This window comes from Coenobita brevimanus, chromosome 51 (genome assembly GCF_032717465.1).
Source record: "Coenobita brevimanus isolate Jiangsu-jjx chromosome 51, ASM3271746v2, whole genome shotgun sequence".
NCBI lineage: Eukaryota > Metazoa > Arthropoda > Malacostraca > Decapoda > Coenobitidae > Coenobita > Coenobita brevimanus.
In genome coordinates this window covers 28,284,883-28,311,388 of record NC_137004.1, presented here as the reverse complement: position 1 = coordinate 28,311,388, position 26,506 = coordinate 28,284,883, and positions in this window count along the sequence as shown.

The following is a 26,506-nucleotide window of genomic DNA, read 5'->3' as shown; positions in this document are numbered from 1 at the left end:
CAGATGTTCAGCAAGGTAAACAAAGAACAGGTGGGTGAACAAGGCCCCAGCCATTGAAGAACACCAAATAATTAACTCGAAACAAAGAAACGAGAAACGAAGCCACGAGAAACGTGATATTTTTCAAGCGCTTTCACGTTCACTAGTTAATAATTTTTCGCTCACTGGAACTTAAAGTATTATTATCTCTGCTTGCTAATTTCTTTTTGCTTATTCCCTTTTGTTAATTTCATTTTCTCTTTCTTTGAGAGGGGCAGAGAGAAGAGAAATAGTAGAAGGTAATGAATGAGCTAGGAAGAATGCAATAAATGGAGAGGAATTAGCCAGGAATGAAAATGAATCGAAATAATTTATATATGAATTAGTTTAACAAGACACAAGAGAAGTAGAAAAAATATATATATTGCGAGTCAAACGTATCAATCTATCTAACTATCTATCTGTCTATCTACCTGTCTATCTTTTAAGGGATGGAAGAAGGAACCATAGACCAGAAGCCCCCAAGATTGTTCCCCCCCCCTCCTCCCGCCTCTCTCTCTCTCTCTCTCTCTCTCTCTCTCTCTCTCTCTCTCTCTCTCTCTCTCTCTCTCTCTCTCTCTCTCACCCAGATGAGCAGCTGAATATACATCCCAATTAGGCGACTCTAACCGGCTGTTGAGGGTAATGAACGAGTAGGCCGGTTAATGACATTGTTCCCCCTGAGTCCTATCCAACTCCCTTCCCCTCCCCCTCCCCTTCTCTCTTCCCTCCCCCCTCCCCCTCCCTCTCTCCCCTACCTCCTGTCCACCTCCCCTCCCTCCCACCTTCGTAGTTAGTAATAAGGTAATCACCATTCTACCCGCAAAATCACCCCATATGTTTGTGCCAAAGTCGGGGGAAAGGAAGGTGGTTATTTCAGTGTAGGGTGGTTGTAGGGGGACTGGGTAGTTGGCAAATGCTGGGTGATTAAGCCTGATGGGTAGAGGTAATTAGTTTTAAAAGCAGCCCGGCGTTAGAGGGACGGTGAGAGGAGCAGGTTTTTACTAAGTCAGGGGAAGATATATATAGCCAAATAATACATTGTTATGGCCATTATTTTCAGTCTCAAGCAGAAAGAGAGACAAACAGACAGACAAATAGATAAATCGATTGATAGTTATATTATGGCTGGAAAGTCTTCACCTCAGATAGCACACATTTCATTTGTATAGAAAATCTCTGTTATCCCTCCCAGGAATTATTCCAGTGCCCATGATGTCAAGCTCCCTGACTTGATACCTGATGGTTAGAGAATGAATTATATGTTTTAGGAGGAGAGGTTCGTACTTAGCAGGAACGGAAATATCTAGAGATCATTATGTCTGGGCCACTCTGTAAAGGATGCGGCGCCAGCTAATAAACAGTTGATTGATAGACGGTAGAGAATGCAAATGAACCAGCAGGCACGAGATTAGCACAGCTAGTTCCATATATCGTACTTAGTAAATTAGGTCTCTTCATTGAACCACCATATATCTCTGGACTTCAATGTCAGGAGGTTATGCAAGCTTGACCACCATCACGTTCGCCTTTGGTTCATAACGTCTGATCTTAACTGGCGAGATCACCTATCCGAGACGAACTTTGACAATCTCTTGCTTCGATAACCCAGTTATTTTTATATTTTGAAATGCAAGTAAAACGGTAACAGCCATATTGCCCCTTTCAAGGTTTAGAGCCCATGGGGAGGTTACTGTATTAAATACATTTAAAGACACATAACCATCATAATTTCGTTGGTGGCTTTAAATAATCGAAAAACTTTCAATCATCTCTTGGAGATCGAACATAGACAAGACCATCACTCCGACTGAGGCATTCTAACAAGTAGACCACCAGGCTCCTTTAAAGGCAAATACAAGTGAAAAAAAAATAATAATAATTTTAGAACGCCCAACCTGTGGCTTACCAACATCACTCTTACTTGTGCCCCTCCGGCTGACCTGAGTTTCTCTTCGATCTTTATCAGTGTCCTAAAGTCAGATGAGACATGCATAAGAAATTTCAGGTAGTTGATAATCAACAAAAGAAACACAGAACACCACTAAACTGCTTCAGTACCGCCATATTGCATCCGCGCTTGTGAAGCAAGAATGGACATGCTTACTGTGTGTGTGTGTGTGTGTGTGTGTGTGTGCCCGCGCGCGCGATGGAAATTAACTAAAAATTTTACATCCGATTTGAACCACACTTCGTGGAAGGGTTGAGTGACTTCCCAGAGGTTGACCCTTTTTTTTTTTTTTTTTTTTTTTTTTTTTTTTTAAATATTAAGTCAGGCAATGATGAAGTGATTCGACTTGGAGAATAACCGACCGAACTCTGGGGTCACAAGACAAAGTCCGATGTTCGGCCCTCAGATTAAGTGTTACGTGCGAGTGGAGCGCCTTTTAGTGTATTTTGTTTTTGCCTCCGCCGTGTAATTTTATTTACTTCTGAGGAGAACCCTGGCAGTGGAAGGGTTAGTTTGCAAAAATCCGGAAAACCGAATAAATCTTATATAATGACAGCAAGAATATTGTTAAATTGGGCGTCACCATATAAATGGAGTTGAAGGTGTTTCTAACTCTTCACAGCAAAGGTTCTGCCCAACCCAGAATGTAACCGTGTGGTTGAGGACAATTAGAATGGTTTGGATGTAGATGTCAGACTCGTCGCTTAAACAGAGATAACATGCTGTAATCACAGACATCCCTATTTAAGTAACCATATCTTTTCATTGACTTTCATGACAGAGCACCTCAATCTTTTCTTTAGTTATCATTCGGCAGAACTTCATTTTTATTTTCCTATCTAGTTTTTCACCTTACCTTTCCACCGTTCCCACTTCCTCCTCAATTGAGTCTCATTTCATATCTGTTGCGTATTTTTTAACTGAATTAATTAATCAGTTAGTTATACATTAATTTAATCCAATTTAAGCATTCACAAGCGTTACACGTTGTTCATATTAATCTTACTACCGCCAGGTGTGTTAGGGAAGACGTTTTATAGTAAAAGCGTTAGGTTCAAGAGTCATTTAGTCTATCTCTGCAAAATGTGTTTCCCAAGGTGAATAATATCGTGTGAGACACAAAAATATAAAGATGGCATCTTAGTAAAACGGCCCTGTAAGACTGCCACTTCTCACTCAGGATGTAGAAAAGGAATGGGCATGGAAGAAGATGGAGAAAGTAGAGAGACGTCTGAACAGAGAGATTTTGGGATAAAAGGAACTGAAGAAATGAATAACCGAGAGGACAAATATTTTGTGTAAGGGACAGGCTAATTATGGACTTGAACAATAATGTAGGTCAACAGAGTGGGAAAAAAAAAAAACTGGAGGAGGTAATACAGTAGATACATGGGAAATAAGACTGATAAATATGAGAGAAGGAAATATGTTGGGTGATAGTTGGGTGAAACGCAGGTCAGAGAAAACAAAGTAAATGAGAAGAGGATATATTAGTGGACAAGGAAATGGCTGCCTACACCTGAGTGGTTGTCGGTGAAAAAAAAAAAAAAAAAAAAAAAAAAAGGGGGGGGTCCCTAAAATTAGATGGCTATATTTTTTTGATAGGCTGAATAGACCAGAAACATAACTCCTCAAAATACGGAACAGGTATGGGGTGAAAGTTGGCAAGGGAAGATGTGCAGCGAAATGAGAAGGCAAGGACAGTGATTAGAATGGGAAATAAAGGGTGAAATATTGAAGAGGGATAGTTAAGAGAGTAGAGCAGCTCAGATTTGAAAGTCTGCACAAAAGTTTCGTTTGTGGCTTTAGATCTTAGGGAATAGGCTAAAAGATTATGTGGAAAGGGAAAGAGGGAGAGGTGAGTGATTAGCGAAAAAAAGAACTAATAGAGACTAGAAGAGATAGAAGGAGAAATGGCTAAGAGAGGTGATGGACAGTGAACACAGATGGAGAAGTCGGAGAGGTTTAACTAGGAGTGAAAATGAGAACAGAAGCCTGAGAGAGGGAGAAGATAGAGAGATGAAGTGGGAGGAGAAGCAAAGAAGGAATATAAGGAGATTCTAAGAAAAAATTGGAAGAGAGAAAATGCAGAAAGAAGGTGATGAAGAGAGTAGGAGAGAGAGAGAGAGAGAGAGAGGAAATGAATATGCTGAAGATGGGAGAAGAACGGAGATGCAGGACGTGGGTGAGATTTTAAAAGGAGAGGATGGGGAAAGAAGGTTGATAGAAGTGAGATGTTTAAAGACAGTAGATATGATGGAAAGAGGAAAGGTGATAGTGTGTGAAAGTGTAACGGAGGGTGAACTGATGAAGGAGAGGAGGAAGGTAGGGGAAGAAGAAAGGAATTGAGAAGAAAGAAGGCGTGAGGGAGAAGGAAAGAAAGATATCAAGGAGAGAGAAAAACAGGGTGCGAAAGAGAAAGAAGGTATGGAAGAAAAAGAAGGAAAGGAGGAGAAAAATGAAGGAATGAAAGTAACAGAATGTGTGGAGGAAAGAGAATGTGTGAAGGAGAAAGAGTGTGTGGAAAGGAGAAGTATGTGAATGGAAATGGTAAGCTTGAAAGAGAAGGAAGGTATGAAGGAGAAAGGGAGGAGGAAGGAGTGAGGGGGGGGGTGAAGATGTGAGAAAGAAAGAAACAAGGGTTGAAGCAGAAAGATGCTAAAGAGAATGAAAGAAAAGAGTGAATAAGAATGAAGGAAAGATATGAAGGAGAAAGGAAGTGAAGGTAAGAAGGAGAGACAAATGTAAAGGAGAAGGATGTGAAGGAGATAAATTATAATGGAAAATAAAGGACAAAGTATACAGAAGAGTAACAGTTTAAAGGAAGATAATGATAAATACATGTGAAAAAAAAAAAGTTTATGAAAAAGTGAAGTGTAACTAAACACTTACGGAAGGAGGCGGGAAAAGTTGATGGAGAATGGAAGAAGATATCTGAGAAGGAGAAAGAGAGCGTGGAAAGGAAACATAAGGAACAAAGGGAGAAGGGAGGGAAAAGAGAGGCTCGTTTGGACTATAGGATGATAAAGGGGATGGAAAGGGAGGGAAAAAGAGAGTCTGATGTGGAAGGACAGGAGGGAAGGAAGAGAGGGGATAAAAAGGGAGGGAGAGCAACGGAAGGAGGAAAAAGTGATGAAAAGGAAAGAAAGGCGAAACAATAAAGGGATGGAAGGAAAAGTGTGAGGAGAGCAAAATGGGTGATAGTATTATGGTGCTAAAGACTTTATGTGGGTGACCTGTCCACCTTTTCAACCCTCTTCAAATTTACCTGCCCTTTGTGTCGTCCTGTCTTATCAGCTTATCAGGGTCACCTCGCTCCTCCTCCATCCCCCCTCCCCCTCGTAATTTTGGACTTGAAATAAGAGGTGAATAGGTCGTGTAATTAACTCCTTCGTGAGTTTTCCTGAGGTGACTAAAATCGTCTCAAGTCACAAGCCAAAACTGTCACGCCTGTCCCCCACTTCCCTCTCTCTCTTTCATTTTCTTTCCCTTCTGCCCCTCGGTTGCCTCAGTCTCGTAACTTTGGCTAAAGTATAATGGCGATTAGGTCATATGGTTAACCCTTTGGCGAGCTTTTACTTATCCTTATAAAATCGTCTGGACTCATTCAGAAACTCACCTCCCTCCTCCTCCTCCTCCTCCTCCTCCTCCTCCTCTTTCTTTTTCTTCTTCTTCTTCTTCCCTGGATCTTCTCAGTCTTGTAACTTTGATGACAGTGTGCTGGTGATTAGGTCAAGCAGTTATCCCATAGACGTTTTTCATTGTTGCCTTTTTTTTTGGGGGGGAGGAGGAAAGGGTGAATAAAAACGTCTGGAGTCAACCAAAATTGCTACTCACTTCCCCAGTCCTCTACTTCCCTTTTCCCCTTCATCACGTCAGTCTAGTAACTTTGGGACGAATTACGTTGATTAGGTGATGTACTGGACCATTTAACTGTGGTGAGTATTCGTTAGCTAAATAAATCCTTTGGGGGATAGGTGGGATAAAATAGAAAGTCACAAGTTACGGGTAGAGGAATAAACTCTTACCTGTATCTAAAGGAGCACAGCAACCCAATTAACATGTCGCCTGTAATTCTTATCTGGCCAGTGGTATGTACGCCTTTTACTCTGTGTAGACGTCTTGTATACTTTTTTGCTGCTACACTAGGTGATTATATTCATCGTTGAGGTGTCAAGTGGCGATGAAGGAAATGGAATATAACTCTCAGCTCATTAAATATTGTCGTGCCTCGTTTTCATTTTATTACTTTTTTTCCCTTCAGTATCATTATGTTTTCCATATCGTGACAACAGCCAAGCGATTTTAATTAGCTTAGAAGAGAGCTCCAGGACTGCAGAGGTAGATCAGCCGGGACATCCTCTGGTATATGCTTCTCATTTATTGACGTCAGCATCATTCGTTGACATTACAGGAAGTCTCATCATTTAGGTGGTAATAAGTGGATGGTGATGATAATGATGACTTTTTTTTTTTTTTCTTTTTTGCGGGGGCCGGTTTAACATCACAGGTAGCATATTTGACATCACAGGAAACCAGTTTGACATAGGAAACCAATGTGACTTAACAAGAAATCAGTTTGACATTAAAAAAAAAAAAATCTGACGTCACTGGAAGGCTGTGTGACACCCCAAAAGCCAGTCGGGTGTCGCAGGAAGCTAGTCAGATATAGTAAGTAAGCCAATATAACAGCACAGGAAGTAGTTTAACATCACTGGGGGTCAGTCTGACATCACAGGAAGCCAACTCGACATCACAGGAACTAAGTTTAACATCACAGAAGCCAGTTTCACATCGTATGAAGCAGGCTATTCTCACCACGTGAACCGAATCTTACATCACAGGAAAGCAATTTGACATCATGTGAAGCAAGTTACATCACAGGAAACCACTCCTTGAAACTAACATTTTGTAGTCTCTAAACTACGATGATACGTTTTATTTTCTAATCTTCCTACAGCATTACCCGATGATCATAAGCCTCTCATAGTGAAGAGGTCAAAAATAGTGTCCTCAGATCCAGGCTGTATCAAAATGTCTTTATTCTTTTAATCTTGGCTTCCCAAAACAATTTAATTACGTTAAGGTGTCCAAAGTAGCCATAACCAACTCTGTCATTCTTGAGGGTCTTGAAATACCTTGAAGCAATTTTGAGACTTGTATTACGTAGTCTTATCTATTTTGTAGAGAAAAGTCGAGTGGCTTTAAGTAGTTTTTACTTACAGGCAATGTCATATTCCGTTTTTTATGCACCAGGAATCCATATTGAGGCCACTTTTTTGTAGTATAGCCCATTTTATTGTGCATGCAGAAGCAGCCACAGCCAGCACACTCATTTTTGTAAGTTTATTCAGTGTTCATTTTCCCCGCTATTTTAAAATCCCGTAGCTTTTCCTGTTTTGTAGCCCCTCTCATGTTGTAGTTACCCATTTTGTAGCAGCTCTCATTTTGTAGCCTCTCCCATAATGTTGCCTTTCCTATTATGTAGCCTCTCCCATTATGTAGCCTCTCCCATTGTGAGGCCTCTCCCATTTTGTAGCCTCTTCCCTTATGTTGCTTCTCCCATAGTGTTGACTCACCTGTTTTGTAGCCTCACCCATTAAGTAATCTGAAGAAAAGTTTAGGAACCATTACCACCTCAGTCACTCTTACAGGCCTCGTTACGTCCCACTTTCGAAATCCCAGGAAGCAATTTTGAGAGCCACCTTTTGTAGTCTCACCTATTTTGTGAAACACGATCACCTTTACCAACTTGCAGGCTTGGTCACGTCCCAATTTTGAAATCCCAAGAAGGCATTTTGAGAGTAGCAACTTGAGTCGCTCCCCATTTGTCAACATCCTGTCAGCGTGGCGTGATCGGAGACCATTACTGCCCAACACGGATTCCCTGTTCCACACCCCTACCATATATTATTGACGTCACCGCCCTTGTGCACGTGTCAGATGCAATTATAAGCTGACGTTAACATCCTCCTCCTAGATGGATTCTCTCTTTCACCGGTTCATATTCATTATTGACGTCAGTGCCCTTGTTCTGACTTCAGACCTAATCAGCGCCATCAGTGGGGTGGTCTAATTATATCCTGTTCTCTCTACCACTAGGCGATTTCATCTAGTTTTTCTGGGACCCCTCGCTGTAAACCGTTAACAGCCTCTTATCAAAACGTATTCCCTACCATGTCAGTTCAAGACACATTTTAGCCCCATCACTGGGAAGTCTACACACATCTATCTATCTGTCTATCTGTCTATCTATCTATCTATATTTACACACACACACACACACACACACACACACACACACACACACACACACACACACACACACACTGCTACTGACTGTTCCTAAACTCTGAAAGGAGCTTGTCGTAAGCTAGGTGACACTATTATATACTTGTAAATTTAATAAACTGTAATTACGTAATCGTTCTGAAGGGATGGATAGGTGATATGTACCTCCTTTTCAAAGCTGATGCTGTCTTTGGATAGTTCACCTACGTCGTCAACACCAGCACCTTGTTCCGACGTATAACCCAATTAGCAGCAGATGGATTCCCCCCTCCCCCCTCGACAGCCCGCGTACATTACCGACGTCACCATCCTTGTTCCGACGCCACACCCAATTAATATCTTGACGTTTACATCCCGCCGTGACGTCAGTAGGGGCTGAGCCAGGCCACGGTGGGCAGCGGAGCACACGGCATCACGACCAAGACGGTATTTCCTGAAGAGACCCACTTTCACCCACACCACCCCCAAGGTTACACCAGCTGGCTCCTCCCGCTCCTGCACTTACACACACATCCAACATTCTCATCACCACTCTGACTTTTTTTTTCTTTTTTCAAACGAAACGACACACACACACACACACACACACACACACACACACACACACACACACACACACACACACACACACACACACACACACACACACACGCACGCACGCACGCACGCACGCACGCACGCACGCGCACACACACACACACACACACACACACACACACACACACACACACACACACACACACACACTGACACACACACACACTGACACACACACACCAGGAAATCACGGGCATAAAATTATTTTCAAGCATTACTTTTTTTTTTTTTTTTTTCAAAGTTCTTTTCTAGAAAATGAATAGAGAATGAATGGCTTCGCTTGCCTTAGAACCCTTCATTCTAACCTTTTTTCCCAGTGTGACATACCGGTGTGCTGAAAAAGAAACAGACGATCCTTTTCCTCCCCTCGCGCACCGCTTACCAATCCACCCTCGTCGCGTTTCTCATCACGTTCCACTTTTACACCTGCCACCAGAAAGAGAAGCACTGAAGCCACTCAGTAGAGGACACCTTCATAATTTTGTTCTTGCTTTCTCCAGAGGATTTGAATCAACTCAAGAGATAATTTTCGAAATGACGGAGTTAAATATGACCTTCATTAACCCTTTCAGTATGAGACTTCCTTCTTAAGCACGATACGGTCGCTTGGAGGCAGCTAGAATCGATTAAAATAAGACGTCACCGTAATGATAAGGTTAATCTCTAAGTCTTATCTTTACCAAGGAACATTTTCAGAGGACAGACATGATCTTCATCCTTGTACGTGTTTGGATGGGGATGGAACTCTAAAATCTGCAAAAGTGAACGAGCAGGTTCCTTTTACCGTAATTTTAAGGGTTAACATAATGGCAAGTCCAACAAGACTCTCCCTCTCGTGTTGTCCTCAAAATCTTTTAACCAGTGATGCCGTAAAGTAAAGCAATATAACTTCAGCGTGAGTCACAGTTAAGCCTTGACCTGTGTTCCGAATCCTTGACCTTTACCCAGAATTTATTGAGGCCCTCCGTGAGTGTCGTACTTTCACTGTTTGGAATAAAATAGTTAAAACATTTTGTGTATCGAATCTGATTTGGGCGCTTTAGTCTGACCTTTTACTATGGTGGCTAAACACTTAATCATATCCTCTAAAGGCAGCCATTAACCTTGTCCTTCGTGTATGCAACTGGTCATCTTTGTAATTGTCATCTTCACTTAATTTTTCTCACATGCCTTGGTTCTCCATTCATTTAAGCGCAATATGTTCAGGATTCTCACAGTGAGGTGACTTTCAAATCGTTATTACTTGTAGTAGTTTTCTTTGGATGGGACAAAAATTGCATGGTTTCTGCCAAGATTTCTTTCTTATTTGCATAACGTAGTCTTTGTATACACAGTCATTTTCATAAATTTATTATATAGCTTGTTACGGAACAGAGAAAGATAACGTACACTTTAAGTGAGAATGCTAAAAATCACTACTGTCCCGTAAAGTTCCAGGTTCAAAACAAAAGAGTTAGGTAAAATTACAAGTTAAAGTTTAATGCTTAAATTAACAACAAAACATTCAGGACTCATAAGGATAATGTAATGGCAAAAAACAGGTTAAATATATGGTTAACTGCAATAGCCTCTATTAACACGAAATTAGCAAGAGTAAATTTTATCTAAGTCAGCCCTGATAAAATGAGATACCAGATAATACTCAGTGAATGCCAGATAAATAATTACAGATACAAACTATTATCAAAAATGACTGACATAAGGAACCCTACATGAATTACAAAAACTTCACTAGGCCTACAAATTAAACTTATGCTATACAGTACAAGAAAAATGCAACAACAGTTATACTCAAATTACACACAGCTGCTAGATGGTTGGAGACTTCTTGAGCACTCACAATAATAATATCTGTACAGGGGAGGACAGAGATGTGAACAAAATGAGGAGCAGATCTAAGTGGCAATGATGCAGAGACTGAGCTCATTATATAGGGGCCAGGAGAGCTTGATACAACTTGTAATAAGGACGCGCAAATGAAGCCATGGGGACATAGAGTTGACAATCCCGCTCTGGACAACAGAGAGAACGACTTACTCTACTATAACGGTAGAAGGGGGGGACTGAGGCAGAACACGCTCGTGATCAAACATGCAGCATACTGTGTGTTAAAATTACACAAAGGATGATGAAATCATAGGCTATGTAACACCTCCCCACAAAGAAAAAAGAAATTTACAAAGGAAATTTCTTATTACTCTAAAACAATCTGTCTAAAGTCTGGATAAGCAATCTGCAATAACATTTTCTGTTGTATGTCTAATGAATACTCCTGAAGAAGTAGACTCCATCTTGTCAATCTCTGATTTTTATCTTTAAACTTACTAAGGAATTTCAGTGGGTTATGATCGGTATAAATGACTATGGGGTCAAAACCAGAACACAAATAAAATGAAAAATGCTGTAAACCCAAAATCAAGGCCAAAAGCTCTTTCTCAATAGTTGAGTAGTTCTTTTGAGGTGGAGTGAACTTCTTACTGTAATAAGATACAGGATGTTCAATACCCTGATCATCCTCTTGCAGCAAAACAGCCCCAGCTCCTGTATCACTTGCATCAACAGCCATCTTAAAAGGCTTAGCAAAATTTGGAGTAGCGAGCACTGGCTGACTTAATAGAATAGCTTTAAGTTTGTTGAAAGAGGATTCACAGTTATCGGTCCAGACAAATTCAACTCCCTTTTTCAGTAGGTCTGTAAGTGGTGATACAAGAATAGAAAAGTTAAGAACAAATCTCCTGTAATAACCTACCATTCCCAAAAATCTTTGTAGCTCTTTCCTACTTTTAGGTCTGGGAAGATCACTTATAACCTGAACCTTAGCTCCTGGTGGTGCAACATGTCCATCACCAATTACATACCCAAAGTACTGAACTTTAGCTTGACCAAACTCACACTTTGATAAATTAGCTACAAGATTAGCATGAACTAAACGGTCAAGAAATTTACTGACATGGCATAGGTGATCTTTCCAGTTGTCACTGAAGATTAATACATCATCAATATAAACAACACACCCTGCCAAACCCTCTGTTACAACATTCATGAGCTTCTGAAATGTGGCTGGTGCATTCTTCATACCATACGGCATTACTGAACATGCAAAAGCCTTTCCTAATGTTACAAAACATGAGATCTCCCTAGCACGTTCAGTCATAGGTACTTGCCAGTATCCCTTAACAAATCAAACTTACTTATGTACCTAGCCTTCCAATCTTGTCTATGCAATCTTCCACACGAGGGAGAGGTAAGTGTCTGTTTTGGTTATCTGATTAACACGTCTGTAGTCGATGCAAAGCCTCTGTGACCCACCTGGCTTAGGGACTAGAGTGACAGGAGAACTCCACCTGCTCTGACAGGGCTCAATCATCTTGTGGTCCAACAGGTAGCCAAGCTCCTTCTGGATGAGAGGAACTTTCTACTGGGTTCACACGGTAAGGAGGCAATTTACTTGGCTTTGCGTCTCCAACATCGACATCATGCATCAACACAGTGGTTCTTCCTGGAGTGGCACGGAACACTTGCGGGTACTCCTGCAGTAATGCCGAAAACTCCTGCCTTTCCTTGGGTGGTAGATGAGAAAGCTTAGTCTGGAGATCATTCATGATATCAGGATTCTTCCCCAAACTATCACTCAGGCTCATACTGCATGGGAGAGCTTCACTTGCAGACTCGGTGAACAGCTACAGTGCAGACTGGATTATTTTCGTCCCGCCTGTGATATAACTTTAGCATGTTGATGTGACATAGTTGCTTGCTCTTTCTACGATCTGGTGTGGCGATGACATAGTTGACATCACTGAGTTTCTTCTCCACGAAATAAGGGCCACTAAACTTGGCTTGAAGAGGTTGCCCATGAACTGGTAACAGAATCAAAACCTGATCTCCTGGCTGAAAGTGGCGTAACCTGGACTTCTTATCATACCAAGTCTTCATCTTCTCCTGAGCAGCTCCTAAATTCTCTCTCGCCAGCTGTAAAGCAGTGGACAGCCGTTCTTTGAAATTCATCACATACTCCAGCAGGTTGACGTCATCTTCCTCCGACAGCCAGCATTCCTTGAGTAGCTTAAGGGGTCCTCTTACTTCATGGCCAAACAGTAGTTCAAAAGGTGAGAAGCCCAGTGATTCATTTGGAGATTCTCTTGCAGCAAACACAACGAATGGAAGACCTTTATCCCAGTCTTTCTGATGTTCCAAACAGTATTTCTTGAGCATCGATTTGAGTGTTTGATGATATCTCTCCAACGCTCCTTGGGTCTGGGGATGGTAAGCTGAAGACGTGATCTGGGAGATGCCCAACTCTTTCAGAGACTGCTTGAAAACATTTGACATGAAATTACTTCCTCGGTCTGACTGTACCCTCCTTGGGCAGACCAAACTTTGTGAAGAACCCTAGCATTTCCTTAACCACGTTCTTTGCTGAGATGTTTCTAAGTGGAATGGCTTCAGGATAACGAGTAGCCATATCAATCATGGTCAACACATAAGAAAATCCTGAAGAAGTCTTAGGAAGAGGGCCCACAATATCCACCAACACACGGGTGAAAGGCGCCTCAAAAGGAGGAATGGGAACTAGAGGTGCAACCTTTTCGGTCTGATTACACTTTCCCACAACTTGACAGGTGTGACAAGACTTACAATACCAGGAAACATCCCTGAAGATACCTGGCCAGTAGAAGTGTTTCAAAATGCGTGCCACAGTCTTCCTCACTCCAAGGTGTCCTGCCAAACTGGAATCATGAGCCACTCGAATGATATCCTGCCTACAAACACGAGGGATGACAACTTGATGTACAACCTCCCATTCACAGTCGGCTGATGCTGTTGGGGGTCTCCACTTCCTCATAAGTACTCCTGACTTTACATAATAACAAGTAGAAGCACCGGCTGACTCTTCTTCACTGTAAGCAGAGTTAGTTAGACCTTTCAACTCAGGGTCAGCAACCTGCAACTCAACCAACTCTTGACGAGACAAATTATCAACACTACGGGGTACTGCCTCATCTGGTGAGTGGTCCAAATTAGCAAGAAAAGTGTCAGCTAGGATAACATCATCATCATCATTATCCTCTAAATCACCAGTAACTTTAGACTTAGCCCTAGTGACAGCACATGCAGGGAACACATCAGGGACATCACAATCCTGGGACGCAGCCACTGGCTCACTAGACAACTGAGGAGCTGGACACACTTGACTTCCACCAATATCATTTCTAAGTAAGAAAGTTACACCTGATATTGGGAGTGTCTCAACCAACCCAACCATAACAGAACCATTAACAAAACCAGACTCTAAATTCACTTTGCACAGAGGAACAGAGAAGTAATTATTCCCTACACCTTGTAAGATTACAGTTTCATCAGAGGAATTAAAATTAGAGCCTAGAACACTGGTCAGCATAAGGGATTGGCAAGCACCTGTATCACGATATATTTTAACTGATTTCCTGTCATTACTGTCCAGAGGACTGACAAAACCATCAGACAGGAAATTAGCACATGAACTCTTGAGAGTGTCACCCACGTTACTGTTCAAAAGAGGAGCTCCATCATGAGAATTTAAGTTACCCCTCAAAGCAGGTTCAGTTAACTCAGTTAAAGAATTCTGGGAACTCTCAAGAGTGGACACTAGACCAATTGACTGAATATTTAAAGACTCCTTTTTGTTCACATCACGCTGTCTCCTGAAACATCTCTCCGTAGTATGACCAAGCTTACTACAATAAGTACATTTACTTTTCTGAAATCTAGAGGTGAAGCTGGTATTTACTTCCTGAGAAACATCATCTTTACTCTCTTTCCTGTTACCTGTACTCTGAGTAGAGGCAACGTACTTACTCTCAGCTTTCCTTTTTCCTCTAAAATATCTCTTGTGAGTGAGAACATACTCATCAGCTAAAACTGCAGCATCAGACAAATTATCTATTCTTTTCTCATCAAGATATAGGCTTACATCTTTACTAATACACCTTTTGAAATCCTCCAGCAAAATCATCTGCTTAAATTTACCAAAATCAGAATCCACATTCTTAGAATTTAACCACTGCTCTAACAAATCTTCTTTGATTTTTGCATACTCAACATGGGATTGCTTATCTTGCTTGTAAGTTGTCCTAAATTTTACTCTATAGGCTTCAGGAACAAGCTCATAGGCCTTAAGAATCAAGCTCTTAACTACATCATAATTATCAGACTGATCCTGAGGCAAAGATGCATAAGTCACTTGAGCTTTACCGGTGAGAACAGTTTGAAGGAGTACTGGCCAATACTCCTTAGGCCAATTAAAACCTGTAGCTACCCTCTCAAACAACTGAAAATACTTTGTTAAATCAGATTCATTAAAAGGAGGGACAAGTTTAACATTTTTAGCCACATCAAAATCATCAGAGCTAGATGATCCAGTTCCACCTTGTTTCATGCGATACTCATGGTCTGCCTGAATCCTGGCAAGTTCAATTTGTGCCTGAGCCTGTACCTGTGCCTCTTCAATACGAGCATTTGCTTCCTTAACACGAAACTCCGCCTCCTTAGCCTTAGCCTCCTGCAGAGCTAGCTGTAACTTAGCTAATTCAATCTGCGTTTGCTCATTTGGAGGAGTTACATTAAACAAGCTTTTATTAATCATGCCAACAATTTGATCTTTAGAATGATGAGAGTGAACTGCAATTCCCAATTGTTGAGCAACAAGCTTAAGTTCATTCTTTGTTCTGTTTTCTATATCACACACTGTTTGCACATTTGACAAAAAATCTTTGGCTTCATCAAGTGTAGAAATAGTAGCCATCATGAATATATCACAGTCACAAAATATCAAACAATATCCTTATGATAATATCCTGAATATCCTGATATGAGGTCGCCAAATTTATGTTACGGAACAGAGAAAGACAACGTACACTTTAAGTGAGAATGCTAAAAATCACTACTGTCCCGTAAAGTTCCAGGTTCAAAACAAAAGAGTTAGGTAAAATTACAAGTTAAAGTTTAATGCTTAAATTAACAACAAAACATTCAGGACTCATAAGGATAATGTAATGGCAAAAAAACAGGTTAAATATATGGTTAACTGCAATAGCCTCTATTAACACGAAATTAGCAAGAGTAAATTTTATCTAAGTCAGCCCTGATAAAATGAGATACCAGATAATACTCAGTGAATGCCAGATAAATAATTACAGATACAAACTATTATCAAAAATGATTGACATAAGGAACCCTACATGAATTACAAAAACTTCACTAGGCCTACAAATTAAACTTATGCTATACAGTACAAGAAAAAATGCAACAACAGTTATACTCAAATTACACACAGCTGCTAGATGGTTGGAGACTTCTTGAGCACTCACAATAATAATATCTGTACAGGGGAGGACAGAGATGTGAACAAAATGAGGAGCAGATCTAAGTGGCAATGATGCAGAGACTGAGCTCATTATATAGGGGCCAGGAGAGCTTGATACAACTTGTAATAAGGACGCGCAAATGAAGCCATGGGGACATAGAGTTGACAATCCCGCTCTGGACAACAGAGAGAACGACTTACTCTACTATAACGGTAGAAGGGGGGGACTGAGGCAGAACACGCTCGTGATCAAACATGCAGCATACTGTGCGTTAAAATTACACAAAGGATGATGAAATCATAGGCTATGTAACAAGCTCAACAGTACGTGCACAATGGAAGAAGGGTGCAGGGGTAAAACTGAAGATTGGAGAGGGGGGGGGGCTACTGTGCAGTAGGTATGAGAAAAAGAGAGTGAAGAGGAAGAAGGGGAAGCGGCTCTGAGAGGGGTAGGGAGAGGACAGAAATCAATCCAAGTTAAAACAAGCTTCCAGTGATTCAAGATGAGGCCTGTAACAGACTTAAAACAGATCGACGAATAAAGCCTCTACAATACAAAACATAATGAACAGGTCAAACAACTTCGACTCAGCACAGGCCAGCAGACAAACCACTGCATATGAATGAGGTAAACAGAGCAAGACATTCTGAGATAAGACAGACCAATAACCAAATAAAACTATTCCAGTGCCCAAGCAACTGTGTCGACTTTATGTAAGCCAACAAACTAAGCCTCAGTGCAAGATACAGGTAAACGAAGGAAGCTAATTCGTGATGGGAGAAACAAGGAATGAGATGAAATGGTCGGTACAGACCCGACTAACCAAGCCACAACGATGGAGAGAGAGAACTGACCGAGATAATTTTAAGACAGACTCTTAAACCAAACCATTATGTAAGATATGCGGTAAGCAAACTAAGCAGTGTCGGCAAAGACAAAGTAACATCCCAGGAAGTAGTGTGACAGTAACCAAATTAACATTATTACGTATAAACCAACTCTGCAAACCATTACGATGCAGGGTGATCTAAATAAGATATTTTGGCTATACACAGACCCATAACCCAAGCCACTATCCAAATAATACATTGATGAGAACTGATTCTGGATCGGAAAGACAGATCATGGAATAAGGTGAACTGGCCAACTTATTTTTGTTATAAACGGACAGACAGACCAAGCAACGCTGACTATAAGCTGAGTTGAAGCGATTTTTGGAGAGACGAAATATTGCAAAGTAACATGGCTTTATTTGCCTGTTCTGAGAGTGGAGGGTTATCATACACAGAAAGTCAAACTAAGTCATTAGGCAAGATATAATATGAACGAAGATGCTAAGCTGAGACCTATAATCCAAGCTACCGTACAAGATATAAGGCGAGCATACCGTGAACTTCTGACAGCAGCAGACCAGTGACCAGTGTAACGGTGAAGTGACAAACTTGTTATTATTTCACACAAGCAGCAAAGGAGACCACCATCGTACAAGTTGAACTGTCCAGTATGTTGTGGTTCCACGAATTATAACAACCTACCTTTATTATACACAGACAGAGAAAGCTAGCCATTAAGCAGGATACAACAGCACACCAAGAGATTCTGGCAACAGCAAACAAACAACGCACGAAGCAGGGTGAACTGGCCAAGCGAATTTTGATACCATCTGTGCTCACCTCATTCGACGGGCTGATAATACCTTATAAAATTTGCCCTCGATATTAATCAGATACGACCTGACCTCACGACCTCCTCATGCTCCAAATTTGGTTTACCTGCAACTTCTCGGTGCTCAGGTGATGTCTGAAGAAGAATCATTTTGTGCCTTTTGTGGGAGCCTATTATGCATCAGAAATTTGAGCTTATCTGAAATTTTGGATGGGCCAGCTTGAGAGGATCTGGCTTCCTGACACAACTTTTTTTTTTCCCAAACGGTGATTTGCATTATCAGAATACGAACGTCTTTGATATTCTTGCAGAGCTCACGTGAATGTATATGAGTTTCCTTATTCATATTTTACCGAGAAATTTGCAAAAGCATGTTAAGATTTGTAGAATGCATCTCCGTTAAGGTATATTTCCTCTTTCCATACCCATTTTTGTTGTTCCTTTCCGTGAGATATGCTCTTTTTTTTTTTTTAATTCCTTTTTGTATACGTTTTTTACGCACAATTTCCTGGTCGCTTCGTATCATGCGCACTGTTTTTCTTTCATTATACTTCATTTCTCCTTGATGCCTCTTCTGTTCCTCACACACACACACACACACACACACACTAATATATATATATATATATATATATATATATATAATATGTTGCGTTATGCATTACAAGTAATTTAAAAAGGATTGCCATGCAGTATGATCCTTTTTTTGTCATGCGATTTAATGCAGTGTAGATCATTTATGTAGAAATGCTATGCAATAATATCCTCTTCTGCAGTATGACTTAGTGTTGTAAAACTTTGCTGAAGTACCTCTGTGCCGTACATCCTTTTTCTGCTTTACTGTTTTTGTGCAGTACAGCCCTTTTCTGTAGTGAACGTAATTTCTCCACGACTAGTTTTATATGCTGTAGCACTTTCTTTATTTGATGCTGATTTTCTCCGTGTCACTTAGTTTTAAGCAATACCTAGCTTTTCTTCCATACCACACTCATTTTTTGAATATTACCGGCACCCTTTTCTTCTCTACCACCCTATTTTTCATTACCACCCTTTTCTTTAGTTCCACCCTCCTCAGTATCACCCTTATCTTCAATACCTCCGTTGCTTCCATGCCACCTTTTCTACAGTACCGTGCTGTACTTTTATGTCTCTTTAATACCCCCCTTTTCTTAACAGTAAGTTTCATTATTATCACCCTTTTTCCTAACCATTTACTTCATTAACACCATTCTCTTTGCGACTACGTTCTCTCATCAGTACCACCCTTTTCTTCCGTGTCACCCTTTTCTTCCGTATCACCCTTTTCTTCAGTACCACCCTTTTCTCCATTACCATCATTTTCTTCAGTAGCACCCATTTCTTCAATACGGTACCACCCATCTCTTCAGTACCACTCATTTCTCCATTACTATCCTTTTCTTCAGCACCACCATTTTCTTTAATACCACCTTTTTCTTCACACCACCCACTTCTTCGGTACCACCCTTTTCCTCACTACCATCCTTTTCTCGAGTAAAACCCCTTTCTTCAGTACCACCCTTTACATCAGTACCACCCTTCTCTTCAGTACCATCCATTTCTCCATTACCACCCTATTCCTAAGTACCACCCTTTTCTTCAATACCACCCTTTTCTTCAATACCACCCTTTTCTTCAGTACCACCCTTTTCTTCACTTCCACTCTTGACATCTTCACTATCACCGTCGCTCCCCCTTTCCTTTCGTAAATACTAATCTTCTCTTTGATAAGTACCACCCTTTTGTATGTTCAGTGCTATCCTTCTCATTATTATTTGCCACTTATTATCCACAACACTATTATATATTTCTTAAAAGCCACCCTTCCCTTTTATACCTGCATTTTGTTCAGTACCATCCTTTTCTTGAACTAAACCATTCCTTCATATAAACTTCTGCAGCACCACCATCTCCCTCATGTAAAACATTTTCATGCCACCCTTTCCTAAAATAAGTGTTTGAACCGTAGGAGAGGGAGTAGTTGAAAGATTATCCTTTTCTTTCGCAAATTACCCCCATTTGTGTGTGTGTGTGTGTGTGTGTGTGTGTGTGTGTGTGTGTGTGTGTGTGTGTGTGTGTGTGTGTGTGTGTGTGTGTGTGAATGAACATCAGAATGAAGGTCACTGGAACTTCAAACCTGCCCTCTTTGTTTGCAGCTGTATTCGCGGAGTGGTGAAAACTTACTACCGCGCTTGCTGATAAAGTTGTTTACGAAATAAAAAGAGAGAGAAAAAAAAAAAAGACTTTGAGGCTAACAACAACATTACCCACTTTTTACTTGTTAAGAGCGAGATCACAAAAGGCACCATTTTTACATATACATTATAATTTTGCACAAGCTTGTTGACTTTCATGGTGATATTTTTGTTTCTCTTGTGATTCATCATTAATTTTTTTTGCTTTTGCGAGCGAGCGCGTCAGTGTGTGTGTGTGTGTGTGTGTGTGTGTGTGTGTGTGTGTGTGTGTGTGTGTGTGTGTGTGTGTGTGTGTGTGTGTGTGTGTGTGTTTCCACTGGTACCCTACGCCCTCGCCAAATCCTAACCAAATTTAGGCCCGTCCTGCCCATGTGCATTCTAAACGAATGAAAAGAATGCAGTTGTACTAAATGAGTATGTCTCTACTTAGGAGGAGAAGTCGTTTTTATCTCAAGTACTGTACATTACTTTTGGGTGCGAAGATCTCCAGTGTATTCAGCTTATATTTGTGTGTTGAAAGGATAAATTTTGTTCGAGTTCCGAAAACAAGAATATATGTTTCAGCTGTATTCCACGTGCAGTTCTAAATTTATAAAACGTCGATATGTTGTTAAGCCAGCGTTTTTGCACGGATACAAAAACAATCTTATTCCATCGGCATCAGATGCAGATGTGCTTTAGTTGTGCAGTGAATCATCTGTCTTCCCTGTTTTTGTCAGAAGATTATTTGGAAACTAGTGAAGCTTGACCTGAGTCTTTCCTCGATTGATACGTGTCGTGGACGGTTCCAGGTGTTTGCGGTTATTCCCTTTTATATTTATTTTTGTTACTCATTAACTATCTTATCAAGCTTATGAGAGTAACCTAATAACAAAGTGGTTAGAGAAAACGATGTCATATTTCACGATCTCGAAGTCTCTACAAAGCTGATGAAAGTTGCCTGGATTGCAAGAATAACTAAAAAAGACATCATCAAAGTGAAGTTTAAATCTCTTACCAAACGGCCATTCAACTACAAGATCCCTGTATTGCTTCACAGTATGAAACGCAGAACGAAGAACTTTGACATAAAGTTCGTTACGTCCTGTTTTTAATAACGTTATACGTATTTTATTGCGCTATCTCATTACTGTAACATATTTTCGCATCAACCTGAAAATTTAGTTTCTCAGAATTTACCAGACACAGAAGAAAAGTTGGAAAAAAAAAATACTGCTCAGGCCTGATTGAATCCAGCGTAAGGGGTGTCGATGCCACTTTTATTGAAAACGTCTTTACCAGTGTGTTTTATCCTTGCCATCTCCAAACGATTATATTTAGCTTACAATCTGCTTCTTGAACTCTGGAGATAAGCATGTCCATCATTAACGTCTTCAGTAGGAGAGGCCGTCCCTAAACGAATAAGTTCGGCTGGTAGTAGCAAAAAAAATGAAAGAGTACGTCAGTGCATTGAAGGAGTTTAGCCCATCTTATCCGATGACAGACTAAAATTTTATTCTTGCTACCATAAGTCCATATTATTCAGCTCAGGGGAAAACTGGAGGAAATTGATCGAGCCTCATTAACTCCTTCACAACTGGAGGTCCACAGGTTATATAAATTCGTTTGGTGAAAGCAAGAAGAAAGTACTAAAAACGTCGCCAGAGTCAAGGGCTTAACTTCGCCATCTCCCTACCACGTTTTGGAGGTCATACGGTCCATGAGACAAGCAGGGAGGCAGGTTGAGACCATCTTACGGCCACCCGTAAAAAACTAGTCTGGCAGAGAGAGAGAGAGAGAGAGAGAGAGAGGGAGACAGACAGACAAACAGACAGACAGACACACAGACAGATAGACAGAGAGAGAGAGAGAGAGAATAGTCGTACAGTAATTATAGTCACTGTTGGCCGTACATCACTGGTAGTAGCGAGATACAGAAAAGCATGTACCGTGATATTTGATACTTGTAAGGGGTACAGTAGGTGTATCTTGTATTCGGTCAAAAGTGGTGATTGTTGGGTCAAGGGGTGAGGACTGTAGAATCAAGGGGCGGGTATAGTGGGGTCAAGGGGTGGAGTGGGATTGGTGGGGTCTAGGGGTGAGGATTGTGTTTGTGACTAAGGAGGGATTGGGGGGCCAAGGACCTTCTGAATCTAGGAATGAAGATTTTGAGTCGATTGTGGGTCAAGGGGTGGGAATTTTGGAGTTATGTGGTTGTTGCGTCAAGGGATTTAGATTGTGGTATCAGTTTTTGTGGATTGTGGGGTCAACGGGAGGGTATTGTAGGGTCAAGAGGTGGAGGATTATGGAATCTACTGGTGGGATTGTGGGGTCAAAGGAAATGGATTGTGGGATCAGCGTGTGAGAACTGTGGAATCAAAGGTTGAGGATTGTGAAGTTAACGGGTGGGACTGTGGGGTCAAGGAGTGGTCATTCTGGGGTCAAGGGATGTGTATTGTGAGGTCAGTGAGTGGGAATTGTGGGGTCAAGGTAGTAGTGAACTGGTTGTGGCGTGAAGTGGGTGTGGCATGAATATTTGTGGTCAGATTGCTGCATATTCACACGTACATTATATTTGAACTATACTGTACACTGGGAGTGTACATATATAAAAAGATACACACATACACAAGCACATCCGCATTCATAAATAAACACACAGAAACGAACATAAAGAGCTTGCGTGTGTGTGTGTGTGTGTGTGTGTGTGTGTGTGTGTGTGTGTGTGTGTGTGTGTGTGTGTGAGTAGGTGAGTATGTACTGTATCTGTATCTTAGCATGCGTATTGTGTGTGTACAAGTGTTTGGTATGGGTGGTGGAGGTAGTGGTTGGAGGTGGTACCATGATAAGTGAAGTGTTGGCAGGTGATTTGGAATGTAGGTGGTGGTGGTGAAAAGTCAGGTATAGATACAGGTATGTGACTGTCATAATATGCGCAGATGCAAGTCCTAGTGATGCTGTAGGTATATTTGAAAAACATATGAAAGTATAAGTGTGATTGTAGATTTGAACACTTCGTGGGTGAAAATGTGGATATATATACATGTGTAGGTGGACATAAAGAAGTAGGTATAAGACTAGATATATGAAGGTGTTGGTGTACATATAAATTGCGATAAAGGAGGTGTAGGTGTAGGTGTCTTGGTTTGAGCTTGTTTGTATTCAGTGCTGAGCCTGACCCTTCCACTTCCCCCCCCCCGCGCATACACACACACACACACACACACACACACACACACACACAATCACTGCTCTCATTCTTCTCTTCTGCGAACCCAGCAACCTACTTGCCTTCTCTCTAATACATCAAACTACCTACCTACCTTCTCTCTAGTTACTAGTACATCACTTACCTGTTGATATTGATACTAACCTATTTTATACTAGCCATTTACGTAAGTACCTGCTTTCTTCTAGCCCACCTACGCACATACTTGCTGTTTACTAACCCACCTGCCTACATACTTCCTATCGCATCTACTAATCCAACTACCTAAGTACCTGCTACTGTATTTACTAACCCACCGATCAACATGCTTGCTATCTGCTACCCCATCAACCAAATAACTTCATTTACTGGTCCACATCTCATTTCATGCTTTTATGTGAATCACCATCTATAGCACACACATGCTTTCAGCCAACCCAGTATCTGCTACATGTAAGGTTTTTCTCCTTACTGTATTAATAATCTTACACTGTTCCTTAACTCAACAGCAGATTTAGTAATAGTTCATTATACTATAGCCTGACAACCAGATGATGATAGTGATGTCCAGCAGTTTATGATGAGAACACTTTTCTGCTCTGCTGCCCAGTATGGTTCATAATTATACTTGGTAGATATATACAGTAATTGCCGCAGAGAAAAAACCCTCACCCCTCAAAAGAGATATCGCGCCTCGTATGCCACCGAGCATTGTCTAACGTAATGCTGTGTGGCTCACCCAATGATGTACTATAAGTTCAAGTGAAACCCTTTTTTTTTTTTTTTTTTTTTTTTTTTCGAATTACATATAAAGGCGTGATACAGGGCGTTGCATATTTGAGAGATACCATATTATTAAAATCCGTGTATGAGGACTTTGATCATTTTCATAACCATCGAATTCCGGGCCCCACACTTTTGTTAGACGTACATCGAACAACTATCTTTCCACTTCCGTCTGAAGAAAATTTACAACTGGCGAAATACAATGAATACCCAATCTCAACTAGTGCAAGTTGCAGATGGTTTGATATATCCGCAGTGGGAAGATAATTGTGCCTCTGTCTGTACATCCGATTTCTTTTTCTGTACCTCTCTGTACACTGTGCTGGTTGATGGTGGCGACCTTCATGCACTCTTGAAGTAGTGCTGTCTACTTCATCCTTCCCCTTTCTCATTCTATCTCTGTGTCTGCCCTCCCCTCTTCCTAAATCTAACTCTCCTTACTGTCGCTTTTTATTACTCTTCTTTCCACTTCAGGTGACCATACACTGAGTGACAAGTCCAGTGGTTTCTTGTAACCCAGTTAACCATTTACATCGCTGAGAGGTAACCATATAGCAAGTTATGAAGTTAAGTAGAGCCTGAAATAGTGCCCCTGCTGACTGGATGCAGAAGCAGAGGTGGCGTCCACCCAGCAACCAAACCCCCACACTTTTCCCAGTGCCTCACTTTCCCGGGATACTGTCAGCTGCAAGGGATCATTGGTTCATTGTGCGGGATGGCCCTGCAGGAACGGTTGCTTGCCTGCGGTTGATGGCTGTGCTTAGCCAGACAGACTGGGGATGATCAACAACAACAGCTGTACAGTCAAAAAAAAAAAAAAATAGTGTAGCAGGTTCTGGTATGCGAGCATCTTTAATGTTTTGCTGACAAACAGGTATTAATAAATTGCAACAGTATCTACCCATAAGCTATAAATAGTGGCGTATATAACATTTTCATAATAGAAGGAATTATTCACATTTAATATTTAATATCGTAAGCAGACATTTTTATTCCAATATGTGAAGAGTAATTTTCTGTGCCTTTTTGTATGGTGTAATAAGTAATTTATTACTACACATTAGAAATGCAGAGGGGTATTTGTCTTGATTGTTAAAGTATCATCTGCAAGGGAAAGTAATTGTAAACATGTCAGCAAATGGATATAATAATACCAATACGTAATTCAGAAATGAAGTTTTAATGGCCGGCCTCCCAAAGTTGCCACCCTGGGGCCAACAATCTCTCTCTCTCTCTCTCTCTCTCTCTCTCTCTCTCTCTCTCTCTCTCTCTCTCTCTCTCTCTCTCTCTCTCTCTCTCTCTTTCTCAGGGGAAGATCATACTTAGACATCGTGGAACTACAGAAACAAACTACACTGAGTGACCGGCAACGTATGTGATTGGGGGAAAGTAGGTCCATTGAGGATTTGGTTAATGGGTAAGTAGGTCCCTGGATGGAATAACTGTGTGGGGAAATAGGTCGATGGGGGATAAGTCCTTGAGGGAAATAAACCCGAGTGAAAACACAGGTCCAGTTGGTAAAAATAAGTAAATGGGGAAAAGTCTGGGAGAAAGTGGGTTCGTGTGAGGATTTTGTGTTTCCTATTGAGATGATAGGTTCTTGAGGGGAAAATAGGTTCGTGGAAACAATAGGTCCCGGGGGAAGACAGGTTGAGGGAAATAATTCCATGGCGGAAAATAAGTTCATGATGGAGAGCAGATTCATAAGAGGGGTCCATGAGGAGAATATTCATAGGAGATAATAGGTCGATGGGTCCATAAGGCAATTACATCTATGAGGAAAAAATTGGCCCATGGAGGAAATAGGTTCATAGGGAAAAAATTATCAATACGAGAACACGTCTTTGGGGGAGAGAAGGTAGAACGGGGTTGACCTGCATTGGGTGTAGTTGGACGCGTACTTAAAGCATGTGCTACTTATATTACATCCAGGCCAGCGAAGAGAGAGCAGATGTTACGGTGTTATGCTTTGATAGTGCGCTCTTGCGTGCGTGTGTGTGTGTGTGTGTGTGTGTGTGTGTGTGTGTGTGTGTGTGTGTGTGTGTGCGTGCGTGTGTGTGTGTGTGTGTGTGTGTGTGTGTGTGTGTGTGTGTGTGTGTGTGTGTGTGTGTGTGTGCGTGTGACAGACAGACAGACAGAGAGTCAGAGTTTGACCACCCAAGCTTAACTTTAAAATTTTATCCATTTTTTACCACTACTTGGCGGAAGGGTTGTGGGTAAGGATTAAACGGACGGATTCCATTTTGAGACCAATTAGACAAAGGTCAAGTTCACAGGATAGAGTCATAATTCCACCTGTGTGTCTGAGTGTGCACAAAATGTATCAGTTTTGCTCTGATTTGAACCAAACGTGGTAAGAATGTTGAAAATCAGCCAAGGAACTGGTTTTCTGCTTTTAATAGGGCAATGTTGAGGGTCACTTAGCCAGATCAACTTAACGTTATTATCCGATGTA